Here is a 17,130-nt window from a genome sequence, read left to right on the forward strand (position 1 = left end):
CCTTAAAATAATTTAAAATTATCACATCCGTGCACTCTTCCAAAGAGTGGTCACCTCTTAGAAGGAGGAAGAGTATGGTATATTTGTTAAGAGCCTAATGTTTGGACTTAGGGTCCAGCTTCTCTAGAAAACCTGTGAGTGGTTTCTCTCTGAGATTTATTTTCTGCATCTGTAAAGAACAGATTAAAGTAATTACATCATAGATTTGTTGTGAGGATTTAATAAGATAATATAAAGCAGCTAGTCGGCTCAATAAGTGATATCTATCATGATTACATTATATAAATGATATGTAAATGATAAAACTGAAACCTTTTCTAAGTTGATAAATATCCCTCTATAATGTAGTTCAATATTATTCATTTATCATATCACATTTCTTATTAATATTATAAAAGACAATTTACTTCGGTTCTTAATTGAAAGGGCACAGAATCTGAATTAAAGAGATCTAAATTAAAGAAGTTTTTCTCTGGCAAGCTTCGTATTTAGGATCTCCAAAGACAATATTTTAATTAATTTTAATAATTTTTTTTCTTTTTTGATCACCCTGTAGCATTATGGAGTTTCCAGGCCAGGGATTAGACTGAGCTGTTGGCGTGGCAGCACTGAATCCTTAACCCATGGTATCAGGCCAGAGATCCAACCTGTGTCCTGGTGCTGCAGAGATGTCGTTGTGCCACAGCAAGAACTCTGTAGGAAAGAATTTTAAAGTAGCTATTGTATAGAGATACCTGTAAAAAATAGTGGAGGAGAGAATACAAAGACAGGAACTTCCATAGGAATACATTATTTCTTTGAACTTACACGTTTTAAAATGTCAGCATTACTCTTGTTGAGAACATGTAAACTATGACATGTGCTTCCACATCTTACAAATAGTCACTGCCTTAGAAGAGTTAAAGTTCATTATGTTATAGAAAAAAAAAATTAATAGTAGGTAGACTGGAATTTTCTCAATTTTCGTAGAAGATATTGTATATGTTTCTTGGTTGGTTGGTTTTAGTTTTGATTTCTCAGTTGGTTGACTGCAAAACTCTAGAAGATATATGACTAGAAGAGAAGCAGAGATAATTTTGGAGGAAGTTGTGGCTATTCTTGGCGTGAGGTCAATGGGAATTTATTTTTTAGTTGGGCGAGAGAGTAAAGAGAAAATACAGTGTCCTTTAAACAGACGTTAACCCCTTGACAAAGTAGGTTCTGATAGAGGCAATCCTGAGGCACCTCCATGTGCCTTCTTTGTTAGTGACTTTTCTAGAAGGAATGAGAAGAGGAAGAGAGGAAATGACCAGTTCCACGGGACAGCTGAGTTTTCAGGGCACTATCTTTTACTATGGCCTGAGAAACAAAGCATTATGTGTTAAATGAAAAACTGTGTATTTCATGGTGGTCTTACTTATATTAATTTAGACAACATGGAAGTGCTTTAAAATCAAAAGCTCCATATTTATACAAATTTATGTTGTGAAGAACTTTAGTGTAAGGCTCATACTGAACTCCATAAACTTTTGCCATTTGCGATGTTGGCATTACTCTGCCAAGGTTCATCTGAGGATCTTGTTTTTGTGGGAGCAGCTGGTGGAATTAGTTCTATGCCCATTTGTTGTGAAAGAAAGTGAAAGGACACTGAATTAGCTTGACAAGATCTCACCAATGGATGGTTAGCAGAATTGGCCATTTCAGGTTAGTAGATTATCCTGCTCACTAGCTCTTTCAATTTAGTTTGTCTTACATAAATATTCATTATGCCATGTCAGAATCTCTTTGGAAAGTCTCCTCTCCCCATGTCTCATCCATTTGGTTTAGTAGGGCTCACACTACCCAGCTCCAGGGATGAGGATGTATCCCAGATCTGCTTAAGGAATGTACCGCCTGTCTTTGGTCACAGTGATTGGTTCAGAATTGGGCACAAGATCCAGTGTGAGCCAGTTAGAGTTAATGATGAAAATTTGCCTGTGCTATCTAAATGAGCCAGCTAAACTGGTGTAGATCTTTTCCATCTTTTTACAGAGACCCTGGCATAAAATAAAGCAGATACTGAGGAAAACAGGGCTGTGAAATAGAGAAAGACATGATGTCCTAATGATATCATGTAAAACCCTGGCTCCAGCTCTCCTGAAGCCAGATTCAGCTCTTACATTCCTAGTTATATGTGTCAGCAATTTTATGTCTGTGGTTAATTTATTTTGAGGTTGGTGTCTGTCATTTCCAACAAAAATATCTTTCTTTTATTTTTTTTTCATTTTCCTCTCTTCCATTTCTTCTTTTCTTCTTTCCCTTTTCTTCTTATCCTTTCTTTTCTTCCCTTTCCCCTTAGTTCAAAAGTCTTTAATAAGAATCTAAAGCAAATATAATCAGATCATGGAGGGACTTGAAAATTCATATAACACTGTTGGATTTTATAATTTAAACCCTAAAGTTTTTATTTTATTTTTATTTTTATTTGTCTTTTTAAGGCTGCACCATGGCATATGGAGGTTCTCAGGCTAGGGGTTAAATTGGAGCTGCAGCTGCTGACTTACACCACAGCCACAGCAACTCAGGATCCGAGCCACGTCTGTGATCTACACCACAGCTCACAGCAGTGTTGGATCCTTAATCTACTGAACAAGGCCAGGGATTGAACCTGTGTCTTCATGAACGCTAGTCAGATTCATTTCTGCTGAGCCACAATGGGAACTCCTAAACCCAAGTTTTTAAATTCTGCAAATAGCATGATAGTAGACATTGAAGGATTAAGGGAGTGCATACATGAGGAGAAATGAAGCTGTTGTTCAAACTTACAAGGAAGAGTTCTTGCCTTTGAGTGTTAACATATTAGAATAGAGATGTAGGGATATATACAGATAATAATCAACGTATTTAAGAGCAGTAAGAGTAGAAATTATTAACTAATCAAATAAGAAGGATAAAGGGGAGCTGAAGATGATTCTGAGATTTTGAGTATATATGAGTGGAATTTTGATGGAAAAAATAATTATTAGAAATCGAGAAATGGGGGAGTAAGCCAGATGAAGGCTGTAGGAGATTGTATGCTGAGTTTTATTCTTGCTGAATTTGAATAGGCAGTCATCCTACTCAAAGTATCTTTGATGGTGTGGGCCAGAATTGAGTCAAGGACAGCAATCAAGATAAGGACAGATGTCTAAGACTTCAGCTGTTGAAATAAATACAGTCAGAAGGAGAAAGGAGAAGGAGGAATGAGGAAACAGAAGAGAGAGGTCAAGTTCAGAAAAGAGAAAGAAACCTGAAAGTTCTATTGATAAACCAAGGAAGATTCAAATTTTAAGACAAAAAAATTGGTGGTCTCAAATATTTTAAAAATGAAAAAGACTGCTATCTAGAAATACCTTATCCAGTCTATTAAGACAACTTTGAAATCTTCATAAATTAAATTTCACTGATATCTCATCAAAACCAATTCTATGTAGGATAGACTGAAATATAAATAAATTGAAAAATTTAAAGACAAAATTGAATATTCCTGAGAACTCCATTTGTAAACTTTAGAAGTGATGGAAAAAAATCGTAGTAGGAAAAGCTCATTAGATTTGATCACTTAGGAGTTCTCGTCATGGCTCAGTGGTTAATGAATCCGACTAGGAACCATGAGGTTGTGGGTTCAATCCCTGGCCTCACTCAGTGAGTTAAGGATCCGGCATTGCCATGAGCTGTGGTGTAGGTTGCAGACGCGGCTCCAATCCTGTGTTGCTGTGGCTCTGGTGTAGGCCAGCAGTACAGCTCCAATTAGACCCTAGTCTGGCAATATCCATATGCTGTAGGAGCAGCCCCAGAAAAGGCAAAAAGACAAAAAAAAAAAAAAAAAAAAGATGTGGTCACTTAAAAGTAATAGATTTCTGAATGCAAAAAACAAGTTATTGAATAAGAAAAAAATATATAGTAAAATATGACAGAGTTAATCAGTTTTATAAAAAGCTGATGAAAAATATCCCCAGAAAAGAATACACTTAATTGAATAAGTAATGGCAGTAAAAAGAAAATTAGGTATGGCCCACTTACCTGTTTTTTTCTATTGTATCCCCCAGTTAGATTCTAAGTTCCATGAGAGGCAGAGCCCATTTCCATGCTGTTTACTTTTTTTTTTTTTTTTTTTTTTTTTTTTTTTTTTTTTTTTTTTTGTCTTTTTAAGGCTGCATCCATGGCATATGGAGGTTCCCAGGCCAGGGGTTTAATAGGAGCTGTAGCTGCTGCCCTGCACTGCAAGCCATAGCAACGCCAGATCTGAGCCGTGTCTGTGACCTACACCACAGCTCACAGCAACGCCAGATCCTTCTTCACCCACAGAGCGAGGCCAGGGATCGAACCTGCATCCTCATGGATGCTAGTCGAATTAGTTTCTGCTGTGCCACAGCAGGAACTCCATGTTTACTTTTTCAACTCAGCATTTACCACATTCCATCTTAGGATGTGATGGAGATGATGATGCTGTTTCTCCAGCTGGGAATGCAAGAAAGGAGAGGGTCTGGTGTGAGGATGAATCCAGATTGCCTGTGGCGGCTTTGTAGCACTGTGGGGCATCCAAACTGAGATGTTCAGTGCACATCTGTAAGGTTCTGGAGCTCTGGGGAGAAGTCCAAGCTGGAGATACAGCTTTGAGAATAATCAGCATGTAGTTGGTTCTGAAGATAGGCAAACTTCACCATCCAAAGGGAAGTGTCTGTAGTGAGAAGGGACTTGGGAAGAATGCCAAGGAATCCCAGCATCTGAGAGAAAGGCAGAGGAAGCAAGGGAAACCAGGATAGTATGTTCCCACAGGAGTTCAGGGAGGAGACTGCTTTAGGGGAATAGGGTGTATTTCACAAAAGGATGCATAACAGGTACATAGTACCTGCTCAGAAATGTAAGCTATTTATCATCATTATTATTATCATTATTATTATTATTAAAGAGTGAGTACTAGCAGGGTGCTTTATTGACATGTTATTGAAATCACCAGGGGACCAAGTGGAGCTGCAAAAGGAGAGCCAATTGTCAAAGCTGTATAGACAACTGAAGATGGGGGGAAAAGGGCAAAGGAGGCCATGAGAGAGAAGTGATGAGAGGGGAGTGAGATCAAAGGAGGGAGGGAGAGGAGAAGGTTACACGTTTAGCCCTGTTACTGAGTACTGCTCGTGCCAGGTGGTGTTCTTACTGCTTTAACTGACTCAGTCTCACCACAGCTCTACGAAGCACTGCGCTTATCCACATTTTACAGTTGAGGAAACTGAGAAACAGGGAGTTCTGGTAAGTTGCCTAGCATTTTCTGTTGCTAAGTGGTGGACTCAAGATTTGACCCCAAGTATTCTGACTCCTGAGTCCATGTGCTTAAGCTCTTCTCTGTACAGCCTCTTAATTATATGAGTAGTGATAGTAAAATATTTCTCTCTCCTTTAACCAAACCTGGGGTGTAAAAATTTATTTCCAAGTCTTCTTTAGTACCATAATCTAAAGCTGTTTTTTTTTTTAAATTAGTATTTTAGAAGCATTTAAACAAGAATATTAATACATATCATTTCATATTTCTTTGCAGTTATTTTGTACCCTGTCCCTGATTTTTGATCTTAGTACACACTGGCTGGTGTTATTTGATAGCACAAACTGCTTTGCAATGAATAAAAGACACCTGCAGTGTTGCAGATGTAGTATAATGCAGCCAAGACACCAGGAAAGCTACAGAGCCTATTTTAGAGACTGTTTTTAACCCGCGCCAGGGATCTGAGCAATGACACCATCACATGTGATCATGACTCTCATTTATCAGATAGGAATGCAAATCTCATGAGACCTTAAAGTTGGGAAAATTCAGAATACCCACAGTTGAAGCAAATATGAATCATTTTCATTCTAGTGTGATTTGATGCCATTCTCAAAAAAATGTTAAATGATATTAAACATTTTTGGTAAGGGTCAGGATAAGATTTTATTAACAAATAGCTACTAAATACTGGCAGTTTTTCCTAAAAGAATTATCATAAGAAAATAGAGAAAAATGTCTTTTGTTATAATTCATATTTTAAATTAATATAATTACTTTTATAAGGATAAGATTAAAAAATTAATTAAAAAATTAGTTTTGCTCTACTACACAATGATGGATTGAATGTACCAAGAATCAAATCCAGAGGCCCTGCTTGGTGTTAAAATGCAGACTAAACAGTAGTGAGTATATTATTGTATTAATATAAAAGTTAATGATGTTCAAGAAAGAAGACCTAAGTAAGATAGAATCCATGTAGAGGATAACAGAATTGAAAGATTTACATTCCAGTTTTTTGTTTTTGTTTTTTTAATTCTGTCAGTCAACCTCTTAAGTCAGTTTTAAGACATATAGGCCATGTTCTGGGCCAAAAGCACTAAAGCTTTTAGCTATCATTTAAGCCCCTTGTAACATCCTATCTTAAAATGCCAATACCAGCCTTACATTTATTAATTGTAAAAGCATTATTGGCTGAATTGTGTCTGCCCATCCCCTCCACCATCAGATTTATTTGCTGAAGTCCTAACCCCTATTATCTCAGAATGTGATTATACTTGGAGATAGAGTCTTCAAAGAGCTAATTAAGGTAAAATGAGTTTATTAGGGTAGGTCCTAATCCAGTACAACTCGTGTTTTATAAGAAGAGATTAGGAGACAGACACATAGAAGGCAGACCATGTGAAGATACAGGGAAAAGATGGTCATCTCCTACCAACACCTTGACCTTGGACTTGTAGTTCCTAGAATTGCGAGACAATAAATATATTTGTTGTTTAAGCCATCCACTCTGTGGTACTTTGTTATAACAGGACTAGCAGATTAATACAAAAGGGTATGATGTTGAGCTTTCACTCCAGGTATTAAACAACTGGAAAATATGACTGATAATTCCCAGATGATTTTCATTGATTTCTTCCGTCACAGTTTTGCAGTTGTTTTAGGAAAGTAAAGTGTGACGTCCATTTATTTGTTATAATCCAGAGGTTGCTAGGATCCCACAGTCATTCTGTGTTTTTTTCCAGCAGCATCCTTGAAGCAGGAATCGGAATTTGTCCCATGCCCAAAAAAGAGATCTATTTCATAAAATGTAAGTGTACATTGTGGATTTTACTGAAGATTTCAAGGAAGACAGAGGAGAAGTTTGGCAGCACAAGCCACTCAGCAAATTCTCATTAATCATTTGTTTTTCTTCACCTACCATCCCTTCCACTCCAAGTAGCTTCTAATTCCTCTCCATGAGCTCTTTTTATGCAGAACTACTTAATTTTAGTTTATTGTAGCCCTTTCACTCTTCGAAGCCACATTCCAGATTACCAAACCATTTATACTATGTAACACATGTCCTTTTAGAGAGGATTATTTTCTAATAAGGGAATTTTAAAAACTTTCCCCTATTACACATTTTTGAGAAACAAATATTTGCTGATTCTTACTATGCTAATCTCTTACTATGGGTGAGATAAAATGAAGGTAAAATACATTGTTGGTATATTGTAAATACCTGTGACACTTTGGGTATATAACCCATCTGATATAGACTGAATAATGGTCTCCAAGTATGTCCCTGTCAGATTCTTAGGTGCTGCGAATGTCGCCTCACATGGAAAAAGGGGATTGACTAATATGATTTAGTTAAGGATCTTGAGATGAAAGGTTACCCTGGATAAAGGTCCTTATAACAGGGATGAAGGAGGAGTCAGGGTCAGAGGAGAGGGGGAATGTGACAATGGAAACAGAGAAGGAAGTATGGTACCCTGAAATTGGAAGAAAGGGATGCAAGGCAAAGATTCCAGGTCAATACTAGAAATTGAAGAAAGCAAGGAAATGGATTCTCCTTTCGGTGCATTGAGAAAGAACCAGCCCCACAGGCACCTTGACTTTAGCCCAGTGAAACTGTTTTTGGACTTCTGACCTCCAGAACTTTAAGAGAACACTTTGTGTTGTTTTTAGCCACTAAATCTGTGTTAATTTGTCACAGCAGCAGCAGTAAACTAATACCCTATTTTGTCTCCTCCCCCTCTTCTAAGAGGTTTGAGCCTTTCCTCCTGTGCATATCACCTGCCCTAGTTCACCAGGCAGGGACCTTTCTACATCAGTCAAAACATAGTGGCTCTTGGGTTTGTAGAAAGGATGAATAGCTGTTGCTGTCAAATGCACAGAAGAATGGGCAGAAATCTCTACGTAGGTATGTAGCACAGGATTCACTCTGCCCAAAGAGAAGTCTGTTTTTTGCCCCTGATTCCTGGGAAATAATTTTTAAGGCCTTGGACTGTCTTTCCTCAAGAGCCTCTTTGTTCACCCAGGGGACTTGGGCCCATGACAAATAATCTGTGGTGACAATATGATTTACGTTGGAGGCCCTGGTTCACACAATATGATTGTCTACCAAATTACATGACTGAGCCTCAACAAAAACTCTGGCCACCAAGGCTAGGATGACCTTCTCTGGTTGGAAATACACTGTGCTCCATGTGTTATCACACATCTTTCCTGGGAGAAGTAAGTGCTGTCTTCATGACTCTGCAGGGAGAGGACCACTGGGAGCTCATACCTGGGGCTCTGTTGACTCCATCCTTTCTGCTGCTTCTCTTTGCTGCTAATGAATTATTCAACCTGAGGATGTTCTTGGGGAAATTCAAACTTGCAGTTTCTGTCGGAAGTGGAATTGAGGGTCCCCAACCTTGCCTTAGGTTGACGGTCTTAGATGCTCCTAATTTTTGTACTAGGTCGCCTATCTCTCCTCTCTGTCTCAGAACCAGGGCCCATCCCTGTAATGCTGACTCCCCTATGCCCCCACTGGGATGGAGTGGGTGGTGGTGGAAGGTAGAGAAAACCATGCCTGCTGCTTTTGCCCTTTCTTCTAAGACTTCTGTAAGCTGTAAGAGAAGGGAGCTATGTGAATACTGAGTTATTTTCCTATGGCCCTTGAATATAGGGAGACAGACAAATAAACACTCTGATCTCCTTGTCAGTACAGCCTCAGACCATCCTCAGCTTCTGGTAGCAGAGGGATGCAGGCAACTATCTGGTAGGCGATAGGGTAGAGGGGTGACATTTAAATCGGTAGGTGAAAAAGGAGGGAATAGTACTGTAATACTGTTGTTTTATCTCTGTCCTTTATTATTTTACGATTTTTATTTTTTCCGTTATAGTTGATTTACAGTGTTCTGTCAATTTCTACTGTATAACGAAGTGAGCTCATCATTTATATATATATATATTCTTTTTCTCACGTTATCCTCCATCATGTTCCAGCACAAGTGACTGGGTATAGTTCCCTGTGCTATATATATAGCAGGATCTCATTGCTTATCCACTCCAAATGCAAGAGTCTGTGTCTATTAACCCCAGACTCCCAGTTCAGCCCCCTCCCCCCTCCCCCCCGCCCCCTTCCCGGCAACCACAAGTCTATTCTCCAAGTCCATGAGTTTCTTTTCTGTGAAAAGGTTCATTTGTGCCACATATTAGATTCCTGATATAAGTGATGTCATATGGTATTTGTCTTTCTCGTTCTGACTTACTTCATTTAGCATGAGAGTCTCTAGTTCTGTCCATGTTGCTGCAAATCGCATTTTGTTCTTTTTTATGGCTGAGTAGTATTCCTTTATGTATATATACCACATCTTTTAATCCAATCATCTGTCGATGGACACTTGGGTTGTTTCCATGTCTTGGCTATTGTGAATAGTGTTGCAGTGAACATATGGGTGTATATATCTTTTTCAAGGAAAGTTTTGTCTGGATATATGCCCAAGAGTGGGATTGCTGGGTCATATGTACTTCTATATTTAGTTTTCTGAGGTACCTCCCTACTGTTTTCCATGGTGCTTGTACCAATTTACATTCCCACCAACAGTATAAGAGGGACCCTTTTTCTCCACATCCTCTCCAGCATTTGTTTTTTGTTGACTTGTTAAATGATGGCCATTCTGACTGTCTTTAAACTAACTTTTATTTTTGCTATCTCAGAGGCCTTTTTCACATAAGGTAAATTAAACGTCTTTACAACAAAATAATGGAGAGTTTAATTCAATTTTACAATTTATGAAGCAAGTGAATTTACTTTAGAGGAGTAGTTTTGTTTTGACAACCTATTGCACTGTACTTGGAGAGTGGCTAGCAATGAGAATTCTTTTTAGAATGAATTAATTCATATTGGCTATACAGTTGATTCTCATTATTTGTTGCAGTTGTGTTCTATAAAGTTGCCACAAACACTGAATTTGTGACTCCTGAACCATTGTCCCTGGGGGAAATACAGAGTTAGGTTCCTGCAAACCTCCGGTCACAGCATTTTTGTCAACTGATCAATACATAACCTTGTTTTATGTGTGTTTCTGTTTGAAGACACCCTATTTAATGTCTTGTTGATTTAGCAACTTTGAATTCATGGCCACCAGCATGAGTGGTGCCTGAAGGAAGCTGGTCTAACATGCATTTTCTCCCTAAGCAGCCTTCTTGCACTCAGGAACATTAGACAGCATTTCCACACTACAGCTGGGGAACATTTTAAATAGTGACATCACCAAAAACAGCACAAAAAATGCAAAAGACATGTACTAAATAGATCATGGAAAGGAAGCTTGTTTATAGTATGAGAGCTGAAACAAGAAAGTAGAATATGGCCTTGTTTGACCTCAACTGGGAACTTGTACCTGGGGCAATTTAAAATTTTTGCATTCTGTGCATGCCCACTAATGACTGAAAAAGTGCTGCAACTATGATTTTGGGGTTACAGATACATTTTAGCAAGTAGGCAAATTCACAAATGTGGAATCCACAAATAATGAGGATCTACTGCATCATCTGGGGAAAATGCTGATTGCTCTAAAATATCTTTAAAAGGAAATTGGTACTCTGGTTATGATGTTCATGTCTCTGGAAGAAATGCAAGCTTCCTATATTTTTCCTACACATCATTCCAAAGGGAACAGGGCCAGAATCTCTGCCCCTTTTGCCTCCCTAATGCATCAAATCATTTGTTATGAGTCTTGGTGAGGAATTTGGTTTGTGTGCTAGGTGGTATTGCATACTAGAGGATGTGAGGATTCTTGGACTCTTTGCCAGGAATGAAAGTAGTTGTGAGGACAGGGTGGGGAAAGGAAGGGAGGCCAAGAACAATAGAGAGTAGTTTCTAGGTGCTAATGACCCCCTCCCCCAAAAAAATCTATTTGAGGTTCTAGCCCAAATGGATTTTGAATAAGTAAGGTTAGAGTCTCTCTAGAGATGAGCTGAACCAGGCTGCTTTTTTCAGCTAATAGAAAGCATGACAACTGGGTTACAATCTTTTTTTTTTTTTTCCCCAGTAAAGAAACAACTTCACATTTTTTATAGAGACTTTATTATCTGTGTTAATTGCTTTTCCAGAAGGTTCTGAAAGTACTGTTAGAGTTCTTGGATGACCTCTGAATGCCTCTGATGCCTGCAGTAGACTGAGTCTCCAATCAGGAACAGTGATAATGGTGGCTAGTATTCACAGAAGACTTTTTATGCCTTAAATTGTGTTTCAAGTGCTTTACACATATGAAGGCATATGAAACCTTACAGTGGACATTTGAGGTCAGAAATTTTATCTTCCTCACTTTGTAGATGAGAAAAATGAGGCATAGATTGGGTACCTTGCTCTAGAAATCATGCATGTAGTATAAGATTTTAGACTCAAGCACATGTGGTTGCAGAACCCATATTGGAAGCCATTATTATTATATTACTCTTTCTCAAGGAGGAAGTGAACTTTTAAAAAAAAATTATATTCAGATTTCACTTTTCTGGATGCTCAAATTAATTAAAAAATTTGAACTAGAAGATTACCTATTATAAAATAAAATAAAAATAGGACCCAGTTATTGACAATAACTTCACACAGTGTAGATTCAGGTAGTTGGGGTTTTGTAAAACATCTATCCAATAGTGTTCAATAGTCTGCTGACCCATGTGAGAATCCTCTTGTAGATCAACAGGAGAACTGGGAGAGGAGGGTAAGGATCAGTTTGTGAAGGTCTTTGTATGACAGGCAAGGAATATAGGTGAGAAGTGGAGAGCCCAGTGAGGTGTGCAATAGCGGGCAGAAGTCCAATGCCTTGGGGGAGGATAGCCAGGAGGAGTGGGTTACCATGAGAACTCAGAGGCTTAAGCCAGAGTCACTGGTAATCTAGGAAACACTGGATGGACATCGGGCTGGGGAAGCCTTACTTACGGGAGAGCTGAGCCAGACAAGAGTCAAAAGACAGAGGGGAAGAGAGATACTGAGTTTAGATCACCAGCACAAGATACAGCAACCAGAAATGGGTGCAGAAGTCTGCACAAATTGCATCTCAAAGGGAAGATTAAGAGGTTGAAACCAGGAGTTCTCATTGCCCAGAGCAGAAACAAATCCCACTAGTATCCACGAGGATGGGGGTTCCATCCCTGCCCTCTCTCAGTGGGTCGGGGATCTGGCATTGCCTTGAGATCTGGTACAGGCAGACAGCTGTAGTTTGAATTCTACCCATAGCCTGGAAACATCCATAAGCCATGGATACAGCCCTGTTAATTTCTTGTAAAGGAAGGTATCCAAGAGCACAAAGTTAAGACAAGGGGGTAGACCCTGGACCATAGGGAAGGACAAACAGTTCTCTGGGGTCTCAAGTGAGTCCAGTAAGTCCAGTGAGTCCAGAGTGAAGGATATTCCCAACAGCTGAAATAAGTTGGTTCCCGTCCATAAAAGCCATTCTTGGATTATTCAGTGATACACCAGGGTGGGCCTAGAGCTGTTGTCTTTGGAAATAGCCATAGCTAGTAGGGCTGTAATTTATTTCCTTTGCTGTCTTTCAGTTACTTTTATATGCAATTTCAGTAGAAAAATTGTCAAAAGTTCCCAACTGGTTTTCTGCTCTTTCTGTTGGAAATTAAGGGGATTTTAGCCACATTTGGGGAACGCAGCTGTGAGGCCAGAGTGGCAGTGAATTCTGTACTTGATTGTTAGTGTCCCCTTCACCCCAAATTCATGGCATCCCCAGAACCTCAGAATGTGACCTTATTTGGAAATAGGGTCTTTGCAGATGTAATGAGTTAAGGTAGTCATTCCCCTTAATCCAGTATGCCTGCTGTCCTTATAAGAAGAGAGGAAAAGGCACAGAGGCAGATGTGGAGGAGAATGCCAGGGAAGGAAGCTGATAACGGCAGAGACTAGGGTGATGTATTCATAAACCATGAGGTGCCAAGGATTGCCAGCAACTACCAGCAGCTGGAAAGAGGCAAGGAAGATTTCTCTTTCAGAGCCTCCAAGAGTGCCGATCTTGCAAACACTTTGATTGCTGGTTTCTAGCCTTCAGAACTCTGAGGCAATACATTTCTGTTGTTTTAAGGCACCTAGTTTCTGGTCCTTTGTTATGGCAGCCCTAGAAGTCTAATACAGCTTCCTATTCACATGTGCCTAGAACATACCATTAAAATCATAGAAATGGGATAGTATGGTATTTATTCTAAGAAGCATGTTTTACATTTTTGAAAAAGGGGTGGACGTTACAATTATAGTCTACATTTTAAATATAATTGTTGCAGGAATAGTCTTACCTCAAACCAGGTATAGCCTTATTTCCCCCCATATTTAAGTTAATTTTAATTTTCTTCCACTGAGATGACAGAAACTTAATCTTTATCAAGTTGCCCTCATTTGCCTATCTCCCAGGACTTACACCTACATTTCAAAATATGTGTGTAGTAAACACTTTCCGTGGAAGAGGGTAAGCTGCATTTCCTGGCAGCGTCTTGCCCTGCTGGGAACATTCATCCTCCCCTCTGGGCCTCAGTCCTTGATCTCTGTATGTCAGTGTTGAGATTCCCTTGTTCCTTTGCTCCTGGTCCTCCAGGCCCGTTGGCGTCATCTGCTGAGTTCAAGCTGTGCTGGGTATGGACTCCTCCGGGATGTTGTCTAAGGCCCTATTTCCTGTACTCTGTAAACACCTTCTTCCTTTCTTTCTGTGTTCAAGACCAATTAGAATAGTTCTTTTTATCTTTGCTCTCTGCTGACATCTTCATCCCATGCGGTTATGAGCACAGCTTGGCTGCTCTGAGTGCAAGGTAGGGCAGGAGAAGGTGAAGAGACATGGGCAGAAAATGACCGGTCCATTTTCAAAAATGCTGTACAGCCACATTTCTCTTCTGGAAAAATTATTACTAAAACTACCAAAAAATATATATATATATATCCTACAAAAGTACCATTTTCTTTTCCAGGTGGCCCTGTCATGCTCCTGCCTACCCACCTCACCATGGTTTGTTTCTCCATCCTGAATTTCTGTGTTCCTCAAGGACAGTGACTCCCACAAGCCAAGGAGCATTTGGATGTATGAGTGATATATTCTCTGGCCTCTCCCTGGTTGTATAGGTAAGTCTGGCTGAAGTTACTGCCTTCTGCATCTGGAGGTTTCTGCTTGCTCCCCCAGCAAGTTCTCCATCTCTTTAGGACAGTCCAGTTGACTCCAGTTTGCTCAGCCACCCACATTGGCAACACTTCTCACCTGGGATAAACATCTCTGGGGCCTCACATAGCAGATACTAGCCACCCATTGCTTAAGGCAGTAGGCATTGTGGGCTGGGCCCCAGCATGAAACTATATGCTTAGCTTCCTCCCCCTGAGAGTCAAGGAGAAGTCTATGAGCTGCTGAGACTGGGGAAAAACAAGCTAAGGCAACATAGGTCTTTTTAGGTTCTGTGTGGCTCCACTCAGTGGACACTCTGGTTTCTTAGAACATCTAAGTTCCTCCTAGCTTCTGGATCAGTAGCCATGGGTTCTCTTTAGGGATGCAGTCTACCCTGTGATAATGCACATCTTTCCTCCAAGCAAGGAAGGCAAAAAAATGGGACAGGTGTGTTTAAGCTCTTAGAAATTCTGGACTTTAGAGTTCCCTTGTGGTGTAGTAGATTAAGGATTCAGTGTTGTCACTGAAGTGGCTCGGGTCTCTGCTGTGGCACAAGCTCCATCCCTGGCCCAGGAACTTTTGCATATTATGAATGCAGCCAAAAAAAAAAATTCTGGAACTGAGAAATGCCCTCCATAATTGACTGACCAATTGGATATGGGAAGTGGATGAGGAATCTCTCTTATCAGAGAAAAAATGGAACTTGGACTATTGGGGGTGATGGCTGTGGGTAAGAAAGAGTGCAGTAATTCCATCCTTGAGCCAGGTGGTAATACTCTCAATAAAGGATTATAGGCAATGAGTTAACTAGTTAATGGGTTAACTAATAGAAGAAATAAGGAAAATGTCCAAATAGATTTACCAGCCATGAAGCCCACAGTGTATTTGTAGCATCAGAATCCTGTTCTTTTAAAAACTGACCACTCAGAGATTGCTTTGTAATTACTCCATTTCTTTCCTTGGCAAGGTGGGTGTGGGGATCCCTTTTAAGAACCCAATACTTTCCTAAATGACATATTTCATTTTTACTAAGAGAATTAAGGAAAAGCATTCATGTGTTTAAGAAGCAGTCTCCCTTGAACAAGAGTTTAAGCAGCGGTCTCCCTTCCTGGGTGATGGGCATGGTATTAGCTACAGGAATCTAAGATGGCGAGCCAGGGGGATGTAGGGGGAAAGTGGGGTTTCTCATATGCTTGCTTGTATATATTCATTTCTGTAGATCCTATATCTGCTGAGTCTTAAAGGGTTGATTTGACTCTAAATGACAAAGAAATTACTGCAAACTCTAATACTAAGAAGTATTCTGGGCATGTCAGATTTGGCTCAGCACCAGGACAGAACTGTTTACCTTATGGGCCCTTGTCTGGTTAGAGCAAGTTCTGATCACCTGCTATGAGTGATCTTCCCACTCACTTAGGAGTGTGGGGCTTTGTTAATTTGGCTTGGGGCTTAACAGAAGGAGAGAATTCAGGGACTCATACTGCCAGTCAACAGGGCTTGGCTTCCTTGGCAGTACTGGCTGCATCACTGGTGAATTATTTGACCTTTTAGCAAGCATTGGCATGCTAATTTGGGATCTTATAACCAGGTATCAATATTTTAGCAATCTCTGTAAGAAGCTCTTTTCCTATATCAAGTGTTTGAGAGGGAAAATTCTCCTGAGATACTAAAACGATTTTAAAGGAGGGGGCAAAAACGTTATTGTTTACTGGGTAAGAAGCAACTCATCTAAAAGTTTGAATCTGGGGAGAAAAGTGCTAATTTTTTGAGTTCATGAGCCCTATTTGCACATTGGCAGTTCTTAACTTGTACCATTTGTGACTTGAAATCTAAGTCTAAACTTAGACACTTTGAATTACTCAGATAATGGATGTGACTGTGTCTCTGTAGGATGGCCATGGTATTTTGAGGTTAGTGTCAGATTATTTTGATCATTCGTGCTAGTACATTCATTCAGTATATTGTGATGTGCTCTTTCTCATCCACACTCATATTTCTCTGTGTCCTGAAGAACATTTATGTCCCCAGAAATTCTCATAGATATTTTTGTTGGGGGAAAAGAGCATCAGAGTCCTGTCTGTAGTCACTCTACATTTGAAAAACTCTGAGTTAAACACAAGTTAAACAGATCTCGTTGCAGAAAGTTTTCTCCACAGTCTCTAATATGCTATGTGTATGTTTTAAATCTCTACCTTCCCTCTCTCTATTTTTGGTAGAATATCTGTTAATATTATTCAGGATGCTTTTCCTACAAGAAATTTTGGGAAGCAAAATTCTAAAGATTCAGTATGCAGTCGGTTTAATCATAACCAGAGGGTTTTAGCCTCTCACCAGATGGTTGTGAAAGTAAAGCCCTAGAACAACTGTTATCTCCTTTTTTGGAAGTCCTTAGGAGAGGCATCTCGTTGGTCTCAGAGAGGATTATATGCTCTTTTAAAGAAAGAGGAAAATAAACCTGAGGACCCCTGGAGGGCCCTGTGGGTCTCTAGTTTTTGAATCAGTCTTTTAGAACATTTTATCAATTCATATGCCTTTTTCTGAAAAGGTTAGACCACATCTTAAAAAGTACCTTTTTTATCTACTCTTTTGTTATAATTTCCCCAGCCCATAGTGGGTTAAAACAGCAGTACACATCATCTCACAGTTTCCATGAATCAGCACTTGAGGAGTCGCTTAGCTGGACTGTTCTGGCTAAGAGTCTCTTAGAGAATTGCTGTCAGGATGTAGGCAGACACTGCAGTCATCTTAAGG

General features: G+C 39.6%; 1 long non-coding RNA gene across 4 annotated transcripts in view; it reads left to right on the forward strand.

Annotated features, from left to right (window-relative positions):
* Positions 1-17,130, forward strand: part of LOC146405682 (uncharacterized) — a 327,565-nt gene that overhangs the window by 175,373 nt on the left and 135,062 nt on the right. For all 4 annotated transcript variants that reach the window (XR_014838568.1, XR_014838566.1, XR_014838567.1 and 1 more), the window contains exon 3: positions 14,195-14,345. This is a non-coding gene — a long non-coding RNA (uncharacterized LOC146405682). The remainder of the gene's footprint in view (positions 1-14,194; positions 14,346-17,130) is intronic.

The sequence above is a fragment of the Sus scrofa genome, chromosome 2 (genome assembly GCF_054392235.1).
Source record: "Sus scrofa isolate SSC_HxYL_T2T_F1_AM1 chromosome 2, Sscrofa_HxYL_maternal_Yorkshire_Landrace_v2.0, whole genome shotgun sequence".
Classification (NCBI taxonomy): Eukaryota; Metazoa; Chordata; class Mammalia; order Artiodactyla; family Suidae; genus Sus; species Sus scrofa.